Source organism: Wolffia australiana, chromosome 17 (genome assembly GCF_029677425.1).
Source record: "Wolffia australiana isolate 7733 chromosome 17, ASM2967742v1".
NCBI lineage: Eukaryota > Viridiplantae > Streptophyta > Magnoliopsida > Alismatales > Araceae > Wolffia > Wolffia australiana.
In genome coordinates this window covers 9,455,077-9,466,813 of record NC_135851.1, presented here as the reverse complement: position 1 = coordinate 9,466,813, position 11,737 = coordinate 9,455,077, and the positions used below count along the sequence as shown (strand labels likewise).

Genomic DNA, 11,737 nt, shown 5'->3' with positions numbered 1-11,737 from the left:
AAATGACCAATTCTTCCAGATCAACATTCCACCTAATGATGATTCTAGACACATGAGTGTGATATAGAAAACTCAATATGCATGGATGTGGGTACACTCAATTCATTCATCTCTCCTTTAAATAATGATATGACTTAAAACCTTTAATTTTAATGTCTGATCCTAACCATACTACATATCCTAGACACTTAGAAAATGATACCATCTAGTGATAGTTTTTATCCGTTACGAGAGCCTAACTTCTCTACTCATTCTTTTAGGATCAACGAGTGAACATATTTTTCAAGCTGGGTCTTCTCAATACATTACACAATATATAAAATTATATAACTATGCCTGCATCATTAGATGATGTATTTTTTGTTTCACATTCAAATAACCCCCAATTATCATACGTGTTTTCCCTAATGCAGATAATAAATAATATGGGAAACTTAAAGTGCAAATCATGTTGTATAGGTGTTGATCATCTCCCTTGGGGTGTAGCTGTGCCTGTAACTTATGAAATCCCCTGGCTTCTCCATTGCTGATAAGTAGAACTCAAAAAGGAGAACTCCAAAAACATGTCAATAATTAGCATTATTTAGGGAAAACAACATAAGACGACAAACTTTCAACAAAAGAAATCTTCTTAAAAAATAAAAATAAAATGGATGAGTGTTAAGGAGTTGGATCAGGATAGTGGATTAGGATCCTCCAAATCATGGACATGTCAGCTTCAATGGCCTCATCATTTTTCTTCCTACAAAGCACTAAAAAGAACATAAGCATATGGGAAACTAGGATGTATCCCAGGTCCCTTTAGGGAAATAAAACACATATGTGAGAACTGGATATCTACATATGAGTTCAACTACGCAGACTAAATATAATCAAGATAGAAATTGTAGATATTTTAGCAATTACAGGATGTGATTGATGGAAATATATGTGGCTGGAAAGCTAATCACACATTCCACATCTCGTTCCATGTTCATTAATAGAATATATTCATTATAGTGCACGTGTGATGCTTATAATGAAGTCCATGAATACATGATCGGACTTAGTGAATTATGATGAGATCATAATACGAAGATCATTAGTCTTTAAGCATGAGTTCTAAACATTCCTATTCGAAGGATAATGATAAACTCGAAAATGCGTGTATATATGTCATTATTTAGGGATTTTTCGAGCTTAATCACTAAAATTTTTATGTCCCTTAATGCTTGAGTAAGGGGTCGAACCCTAGGGAGGCGATAGGAAAATTCAGTTTTCCTCAAATTAGGGATTAGCACTCAAGTTTTAACAGCTATGATTTTTTTTACTTTTAATAGATTTTATGATTAGTTAGCAATCCGTGACAAGAATTACTAACTAATCCCCTACTAGGTTGTTTAAGTATCCAATGGATCTTAGATTCTTAGGATGTCAGTGTAACAAATATCTCGATCAACAGTTTGCTTGAAGTGTGCTTAACATGTTTGTTTAACCTGAATACTTAATGCAGCTTGAATATTTTTTTTTATTTTCTTTTTAGTCAACTAAAAATGATTTAGAGAAGAAATCTATCACAATAGTTACTACCAGTCTTTTTATAAGGATGTATTCAAATTTCTCATAGACTAGAAGGCCTAAGGTAATATTTTCTAGTAATTTGTATTTTATTTGATTGATTTCTCACAGATTTAGAATGTTAAGAAGAATTTTTATTATTATTATATTTTATTAACCCTGATTAATTCGAAATTGCAAAAATATCCTATGATTGCAAATCGTGAATGTGATTCACGATTTGCTGAATTTCAGCAGCACGAACATGAATTTTATGATTTTAAGGAACAAATGTGATTCAAAATAGGATAGGAACAATCGATCTATGCTAATTGACTTGAAATCAAACTAAAATTCACGAGCTAAACTGATTAAAATCGGAACATAAAAAAATGACGGCGAGCAAAAACGGAATGCGAATTTCAGAAAATAAAGTATGAAATAAAGTGCAAAAATCAAACAGGAATAAACCTAGAGGTACCAGGAGCTATCAGGGAATCAATCTGAGCCAATCCCGAGCAATGAACGCCAAGCTTTTCCACTGATTTTGGCTTGAACTCGATGAAAAACGACGGCGACGGATCTGCAAAATTCCTGCTCCAATCGGTCTCCGAATCGCTCTTGCTGATTCTTGAGTCTTGAGGGAGGCTAGGCGATCCTTCCTTCAGCTTAAAAAATCAAGAACGCCTTTAATTTTTTCGATTCTTCCCTTTTATCGACACAGAATTGGAAGAACATTTTCTTCTGATTCCGTTATTTTCTTCATCCTTTTTGCGTTGTACGTAGAGCGTACAACGCACCATGATTGGTAAGTCGCGCTTTTGCGTGGCTTCATTTCGTGCGTGACACGTACGTAATCACGTACGTGTGTGTCGCGCACCGAAGACGCAAACGTGCCTTCTGATGGGTCGCTGCGTTGTTGTGTGTGGTGCGTCTATTCGTACGTGCTGTGGATTTTATAAAAAAAACATTAGCGCTCAAACCGGCCCACTAAGGGCCGATTTTAATAAAGAAAAAGTTTTTATTAAAAGAAAAACTTAAAATAAATTGTAAAATTTGTTTTTAAATGCATAAAAACTAAATTATTCATTTCGAAAAGACCTTTAATTTTTTTAGTTTAATTTTTTATTTATAGAAATAGGTCAATTAAAATCATTAAAATTTTTCTAATGATCATTTTAAAACCATTTGAATGTGTAAATTTACCTAATTATTTATTACATATATTACTAAACTTGAAATTTAAGGAAATCCTTCTTTTAACATAAAATAATGATAACATGCATTACAATTAATGTTTTAAAGCATTAAAAACCCAAAAAAATGTGATGAAATCAGCACTTATTTAGCTCGTATTTGCATGTTATCAGATACACGAGAAGGACATCAACGTATCCGGCTAGAATAGCACTATCTAGCCTCACTCATATGATGAGTATGGCCGGTCCCATAGCTATTAGTGTGGAGAAACTAAGGATAGATTGTGGGTGCTCTTTAGTGGAAAGAGTTCACTGAATTGATCCGTACGAATCCCTGAATAGTATCATACCGAACTGTCAATCTGGTCGATTCACGACACGGTTGTGTAAGTTGTCCTTAGACCTGATGATGGAGGACCATCCAGCAGATGACGGTTCGGCGACGACGACGCCACACAAGGATGCCACGATGACGCGCCATCAGCAACGCCGAGCCGCTCGAGTCGACGTCCGTCATCCGGGGTTTAAGTACTCCGGGTAAGCAAGACCTTACCATTTTATTATTTTCATCATTATGTTGTATTTCTTTCCGAATTATGGATTGGGCCATTACCGTAGGGCCCGTCCTCATCTTTGATTTTATATTTTAGAATTGTATTTGAATTTGTAAGGAGAGACCGAACCACGTTTCACGACGGTTCAATCTCTCCCCACGTTCTCTTGGCACCCCTCCTCCCTATATAAGGGGAGGGCATGCCCAAGGAACATTTGGAAGTTTTTGAATGAATTGAATTTTTCAAAGAGCTTCCCTTATCGTAGTCTTAGCGTAGGGGGTGTGGCTGGCCCCAACCACGTCGAGATCACTCCGTGGTTAGAGCTCACGATCCGCTCGTCGAGATCACTCCGGACGGGTCGTGCTAATCGTGCCGTCGAGATTACTCCGGTACGTTTAAAGATTCAAGAAGTCGGCATCGCCTTGCGCGGACAGAAGCCTGCATCAAGATTACTCTGGAGGCCTCCGGGCACATGAGACGCCGTCGATCTGCGCTGCATCGGGAGACTTGTCTTCATCAAGGAGACCCGCCCGCGACGATCAAGAACTTCTGTCGCCAAGGTTCTTGATTCCCTCCTCCACCTACACCCTTCTCATCCATTCGCCCCGACCATCTTCTACCCAGTTTCTTGATTCCCCCGCCTCGCCCCCGCCATCTCTTGATACTACCCGCATTCCCTCCCACACCGTTTCTTGAACCCTCGCCATTTCTTGATCTTACACCATCCTGCCTTCGTTCTTGAACCCCTCGCCCTGTTCCCTGCCTTCTTGATCCCTACCATCATCGTCCCCCCCATCTTCTTGACTCCTCCCTCCCCTCTACTCTTCTTGATCGTTCTTGCCTACCCGTCTTCGCACCCCTTGTTCTTGACCCCGTCTTCTTGATTATCCGACGCACCTCTCATCCTTTTCCTCTTATCTCCCACGGTTCTTGAATCCTAGCGCCATCCTGTCATCCTGCCCGAGCCTACGCTCCTCCTTGTCTCGCTTCGCGTCCCGACGCCTTTGTCCGTCGCTCCCGCGGTCATCGTCACTCCCGGGATCGCGACCCCGACGCAGCCGCCCTTGCATCGCGGTCCGGCACCGGCAGCGCCGCTCAACCCGCGTGACGGCCTTGCGCCCAGTCCGTAGGCCTCTATCGCGCGGCAGGCCTGGTCTCGCGCTCGGTGATTCCGTGCTGCCGTCACGATCCTGCGCCCTCGCCGCGCCTCGCGGGGCACCGGGCCCTTGCACCCTCTGCCCTGCCGCTCTCCTCTCAGGCCGTTGATCGACACCTACGCCACCTCAACACGATTCGCTACACGGAGTTGTGCTCACGCCGCCGTAGACCCACGCGCCCTCGGCTATCTCCTCTATGACCTTGACGCATCTCCTCGACATCCCGGTCGTCGACTAAACTTCTTCAGCCTCGGCCAGGCTTCGCCTGCCCGTTCTCTGACCGCCGTGGACTAAGTGCCTTCAGGTCAGTCTCGTCTCCCCTCCATCCATATCCAGTATCATTACCGCTTGCAGTGCCGTCTTCCGCTATCGCATCCTCTGTCACGACTATACGAGCAACGCCAGAATAGGACGAGCCACCGTTGACGAGAATAGGAACTTTCTTGAGGTAAACGGACTGTCCTCTGACCACTTAAATTCCGAACTAGACAGGGCCGTCAGAGGCCCCTCGCGTTGTAGACGTCTAGTTATCCCGAGGGTCATTGGGAGTTTGATCTACGGATCACTCACCCTTGGTGTCCGTCATAATCCTCGTTCTTATCCCCTGAATCTTAACTGCTTGTTCATTTACATATCATTTCTTACTCTGGTCCACGCCATATCATCATTTTGTCCTGTGACGTGAAACGTGCCGCTCGATCCCGGCCGACAGCGTTTCGCATCACCTGAGACACCAAAGACGTCTTGAGGACAGACGGTGGCACTTTGACTATGGCCATCGAGTCTCTAATCATGAGATTCTAAATGGTCTTAGTTCGGGTACATCAAGAAGTTCACGAAGGCGATTGAGTTGTCAAGATGGGATCGTCCACCCTCGGTATAAGAGGCGACAGCTCAAGGAAGACGATGCAATGAAGGCAGTGAAATATCAGAGAAGAGTTCTCCGATGATTTCCGAATGCATCCGTACTAACTCGGATTACCGATTAGGGTTTGAAAGTTGACCATACCCTAAGTTGTCCAAGGAGCATCAAGTGGATGAGGGTTTATACGTACATGGTAACTGATGATGAACAGGTTCCACGAGTGAGTTGATACACACTCTTTAGTATCTTTTAGAACACAAGGTGTAGCTTGGCACCCCACGTGTTGGAGTCTCGACCTATCTATTAGGTTAAATTGATCCAAATTTTATTAATCCATATGATGATATAGTTAATTAATTTGGAAGACCAATAAAGGTTATTGGGCCATTGGAGTCGTTAACTACACTGATACATGTGCCTAGCGGGTCACAGGCAAATGGTCTTTTGGATGTAGGAAGATATACTTAAGTTTTGGGGGTTTTTATGAAAAATACCCACTTAGTATAAATAGGGGAATGCCCTGAACAAAATTAACCCAGTCCAAAATTGTTCAGGGGTCTTTCCCCTTCTTCTCCACTCCCCCCTCACCCCTCTCCATGCCCGATGTGATCAGAATGACATAACAACAATGGTGGAGGTAGAACGGGGCTCGTCAAGGAGAAGGAAGAGATTCGACATGCTGAGGATCGCATGGATATGTCTAGAGGCTGCACATGTGAGCAGCTTGACTCGTCTCATTCCTCGATCCAAGAAATCATGGATGCGATCTGTGTAAAGGTACTTGTTTTAATGGTTTTGTTGATGCCGTTCGATTCGTTCAAGTCTTCCGGTGTGAATCGTTTCGATTTATTCATCCATGTCAAGGCCTCTAGAACCCAACAGTTATCACCACACACAATGTATAAAACCAATGACAAAATTACAGATTTCTAGTGATTAACATCATGACACCATTGCACATTTAATTAGATTAGGATAAAAATATGATGAGAGTTGAGTGATTTTAGGACCCCCACTACGCCACTATTTTATTAGACAATCCTACTTGAATGATTTATTCCTGCATGAAGTGAATCCTACTCGAGGGTGGAAGATAGCCATCTCTCCAAGTCCTAAAGCACATAATTTCCCTTTCCTTGATTCTCCATACGCCCTACTTGTCATCCCATTTGACATTCCATTTTCCATACACTTGTCATTCCATTTTCATGAACCTTTCTTTAACACACAACCTTTCATGGATGGTAGCCATCTCTCAAGTCATTCTATCTCCCTTTCTATGGGATCATGATTAAATCCCATATCTATCACCACTGCTGTCTAATTTCATTCGTCAACTTCTTAATACCTTCTCTTCTCTCGCATGATTTTGCATAATGCCCTCACTAGAGTTTATTATCACCCTCTTCTCATATACAATTCTTTATTATGTTCTTTACCCCTCAAAATAAGAAAAAAAAGAATGAGAAAAGTTGTCAACTTTGGGCAAAACTCGAGGAGTTAAAAAAAATCATGTTAAAAAAGGGGATTGTCTTGTGATAAGCATCTTAGTGCATCAATCTGCCTACAAGATATCACTCATTGAATCTAGTGAGGGCATCACACACCATAAATCATTTCATTCTATATCGATCTCATTCGTCTATGTCTTGGGAGAAGGCAAGCTGAAATGATATGACCATTATTAAACCATAAAAATCCATCTTTTTTCCTTTGAGCATTCCTTTTCTCTCTTATTCTCTTAACCATGCCATCCTTTCAGAAGTCAAGCTCATCACACACATCTCCCTAGTATAGCATTTTGATATTTTGAGCTAAGTGAGAGGCGGAGAATGTCCAACTTTCTATCATAAAAGTAGGAGGAAAGCTAGTAAGAGAATTTTAACATCAGGTAGCCGCTACCCGGAAGAGAGTGAACTTGATATGAGAGGCGAGAGGCCCACCACTTAAAGAGTGCAGTGACGAACCTTTAGATCATAATGTCAAAATTGGAGATAAGGACATCGTTCTATCTCATTTCATTAGCTCTACCCAAACCAAGAGGGATGGCCCCCACATTCTTGACAAGGTGAAATCCAAATTGTCAAGGGAATTTCCTTTCGAGCATGTTATTGATATCTCTAACATTTCATGCAAATGAATGAGGATTCATGGTTGAAGAAGTAACGTAAAGGAAACAATGGTACATTGCTAAGGGACTGGAAATGATTTCAGTGGGGGGTATGATAACTTGCAATTTATGATGTAAAATTGTCAAGGAAATTTCCTTTCGAGCATGTTATTGATACTTTAACATTTCATGCAAATGAATGAGGATTGATGGTTGAAGAAGTAACATAAAGGAAACAATGGTACATTGCTAAGGGACTGGCAATGATTTCAGTGGGGGGTATGATAACTTGCAATTTATGATGTAAAATTGATGAATATTACGTACATATATGTATTCTAGTGGCCATATTTGCATGTTATCATAATTAAATGAACATAAATGCCTTGCACTATAGTTTCATGATTGTTTTTAATTTTTTTAGTAATTTTTACATGACGTTTGACCTCAGTGGATCAAAGATTTTTTTTTTTTGCCGGGCATAAAACACTTGGCTGGAGGTTGTTAAGGCCTTTATAATTTTTTCTGGAATTTCTAATTCTTTATAATTTTCTGGCCATTATATAGCCAAGAAATAATTTTTTGAATTAAAAGAATATTTCTACGATTTATTTGGCTTTTAAAAAATACCATTTTAGTTAAATTATGTGGTGTCCATGTCATTCACCCAAAAATTTGGGCGAATGATTGGATACACCAAATCAGCCTTTTATAGGCTCATTATGGCATCACAATGCGCGATGCCATAATGAGCAAATCATCGCCTTGATGATTGCCTGGCGCAGGCAGTGAGGAGAAAAGGTATATATGTTTCTTCCTTTTTGGCATTTTTCATGCAATAAATGCGCATAGAGAATCCATAGCCGTGTGAAATAAATGCACATGGCGAATTGATTTTGCGTGCATTTATTTTAAAAAAATAAAATGAAAAGGAAATATACTTTATTTTATTATTTTATTGAAATGCGAATGGGCGACGTGGCGCCCTCCTAGCCGCTCAAAAAGGCATCGTGCAAAGGCAATGATTGAGCTCTTTTGGAGTGGGCAAAAATGTGACAACGCGAGATCCAAAGGTAGAAAAAACTTGGAAGATGGCTGGCGAATCGAAAAATGACATTTTTGTTTGGCTGTTGCCTGCGTGGAGGAGAGATAAAAATGATCTAACAGCTCAGATTAATCGCTAGTAAAACGGCGATATCTTGAGATCTAGCAGTCCGATTGTGCCTTTTCACCCTCTATGATCCATGTGGTTGGATTATAAATCAGAGGTCAGGAAGAAGGGGAAAACAGCTGAGGAAGCTCTCCTCCAAGTTGTTTGGCCAGGAAGCACACAGGATTTTCTTCTGAGGTCGACATATCTTGATTAAAGAATCAAGGTTATAAGTTTCTTCTTCACTATTTTCTCTTATTCTTGAATGATTTCAAAACGCCGAGGCATGGGCAAAATGTACATGCCCTTGGAGATGAATTGAATGATGTTTGCATTGCAATTTGATTTTGATTCAAGATCTGACTTTAAATTCTTAGTTCTACATATATTCTCATCTCATATTGCATCTTATATCTAGAGATAAGAGTTGACTTTTATATATAATCCATTTTCCCCCAATTTTCCACTTTCTCTCATTAGGTTCGCTCACCTACTTTCTCTCTCTATATCTCAAAATTGATTGTTGGAAAATTCAATTCCACATATAAAATACCTAAATCCAAAATTTCATTAAAAATTTTGTTCATTCTTCGTGCCCAATTTCAAAATTCCTTTCTAGCTTATTAATTCCCAATTTTAATACATAAAAAAATTGTTTTGATAAATCACCTTGATTTGAATCTTGGTAATCCGAATTACTTTGACACAATAGTCAGATTTACACTCTCTAGACTGTTCTGACAAAAAATATTAAGATCACTATAAAAATTCTGCTTACTTTTGAGTGATTATAAAACAAACGCAAACACAATTAAGGCCCATTGAATACAAAAATTAATTCTTCCTTGAATTAATTCATAAAACATACGATAAAAATTCTTGAGAAGCCTCCCTCTGGTTTGAACTCTTTCTCACCCTATACTTTCTATATTTTTAAAATATAAATTTGTAAACTTATTGCACATCCTTAATTTTCAACGACATTATTACGTAAATTTTCTTACCCAAATTTAAGCTTATCAATGTTCTTGATGTTCTTTTCACGCACGACAGGCGTGAGATGGTGTTTTTGTGGTTTCCTTTGTCTATAAGGTGATTGGATCTGCAAACCCTCTTCAAGACAACCGTAAAACAATAAGAGGAGACTTTGTGTTTGAAACTGTAATGTTTACACTCCAGCTGAAATTTGAGAGAATATATTGCCACTTCCAGTGGAACCCTTCTTCCCATCGAGCCTCATCTTCTTCAAGAACGTTATCCATGACAGTACATTCCTGCCAATGGGAAGCACAAAAGTGATTTGCTCCTCATAGTTGGTTTCTTATGTTATAATTCACAATGGTTTATTGTCACCATGTATGATTACTTTGAACTGTTTTTGAAACCTCAACTCAAAATGAAACAAATAATAATGAAATCTTCAGCCAGGGAGGTATTTTTATTTTTTATTGTTGAAAATTAAAAAGAGGTTCACAGATGAAGTTATAATTCAATTGTAAGCTTTTGGATATGACTAGAATATTGAACTATTGATGGAGGGAAATTACGTATGTAACTTTTGTGTTTTTGTATTTTTAAATTGCCTAAAACAAAAAAAATGATTAAAAACACAAACTCACCTATATGTACAGTAGGAGCGAGGTCGTCTCCATATGGACTGGTCTTTACATGTTCTTTTAAGTGATTAGTGATAAGTATAATAAATACAGTAAGTGAAAAGTAGTTATTGGGGTAGAAAATATTAATTGGATGAGAGAACTAGATATGAGGGAGAGAATATCAGATATATATAGTTATATATGTTAAAGATAATATGAAAGTAGGATGTTGGGAGAAATTAATAGTGTTATAGTTAAGGATGATTTTAGCATAGGTAGTTGAAGAAGTAGGGAAGATTAAGAAGATATATAGAGTAAAAATATTAAGAATAGGTGCTAGGAGGTTATTTATTTAATTAATAATAATTTATATTTTAGATAGGAGATAACTATAATGATAAAAAATATTAAGAGTTAATTATATAGTGAAGAGTAATTTTATTCTTACCAAGGTGTAAGGAGTTCACTAATAGGAAAAATTATTGCAATGAGAGGAAAGAAAGAATAAAGGATAGAGTAGAATTTTGATGGATAGTAATTTTTCAATTAGATATAGACATAGATTAGAATAAAGGCATAGAAATGATAAACATATATGCTAAGAACTGAATATAAGGAGAGGTAGAGATAGTAGATTTTATTTAGTTATAAAGGAACCCAGTAATTATGTGGAGAGAGAGATAAGAGATACTACGAGGCAAAAGTACTTAAGAGGGTAACGTTTTTGCTGTTTTATGTTTACGCTACCTTAGCATGAGAGAAATAATTGTAAGGTAAGTAGAAATATTTAAATAAGTATTTTTAATTTTTTTGTAAAGTAAATTCCGTAGAAAAAAGGATGTTTCTCTCGCTACCATGTATGTGTCCGACAAGATGACTCAAAGCAGTTACAGTGTTATAGTATGACGAACTCAATTCAAACATCTGATATAACCAAAGACACAAAAACTAACATGAATAGGAACTCAGTAGGTACCCAGTGATGTTGATACATTTCCATTATCACCCAGATTTTGGCTGTTGAGTATGGGGGTGCCGTTTCTCACCCCCTAACTTAGGCGTGCATCTCAACCGCTATCATGCATGTTGGCATGCCTTCAGTATATTTTATACCTCCTTGGGCACCTTCATGAGCCAGACACGCCATTGGATTCCCTTGCGGTCCCACCCGCCAGCCAAAAGCTGCTGTCTAGTGACGGTGTAGATATCTAGGGGCAGGGATGGACGCAATTATCCTTGGCCATTCAATTCTCATCCTCAGCCTGATTAGCATGCCTTGTCAGAATGCCTTCTTCTTGATTTGCCAGTTTCAGTGGCCTTGTTGTCCGCATAAATGGCTGGAACTCATTAGAGCCCTAAAAATGGAAAGAAAGTGATTAAATAAGATGAGGCGGATTTCACTGTCCAATCTCCTGTAAGTATATTCATGGCTGAGATCATGTTTGTTTACTTAAACCAGCATAACCTGACCCACACTTTGGTCCAGTAAGCCTCAAAGCCCAATTATGTTTCTTCCTAGATTTAATTCATTTTTCGGCTCGTCAGGCCAGGATCCTTCTTTTAAAATT

At 38.9% G+C, this 11,737-nt stretch overlaps 1 long non-coding RNA gene across 1 annotated transcript; it reads right to left on the bottom strand.

Annotated features, from left to right (window-relative positions):
• Window positions 1–301: 301 nt before the first annotated feature.
• Window positions 302–2,230, bottom strand: LOC144714655 (uncharacterized). Its single transcript, XR_013584420.1, has 2 exons — window positions 2,008–2,230; window positions 302–742 (listed from the first exon to the last, which is right to left on the bottom strand). It is a non-coding gene; the product is annotated as an uncharacterized LOC144714655 (long non-coding RNA).
• Between the last annotated feature and the right edge of the window lie 9,507 nt (window positions 2,231–11,737).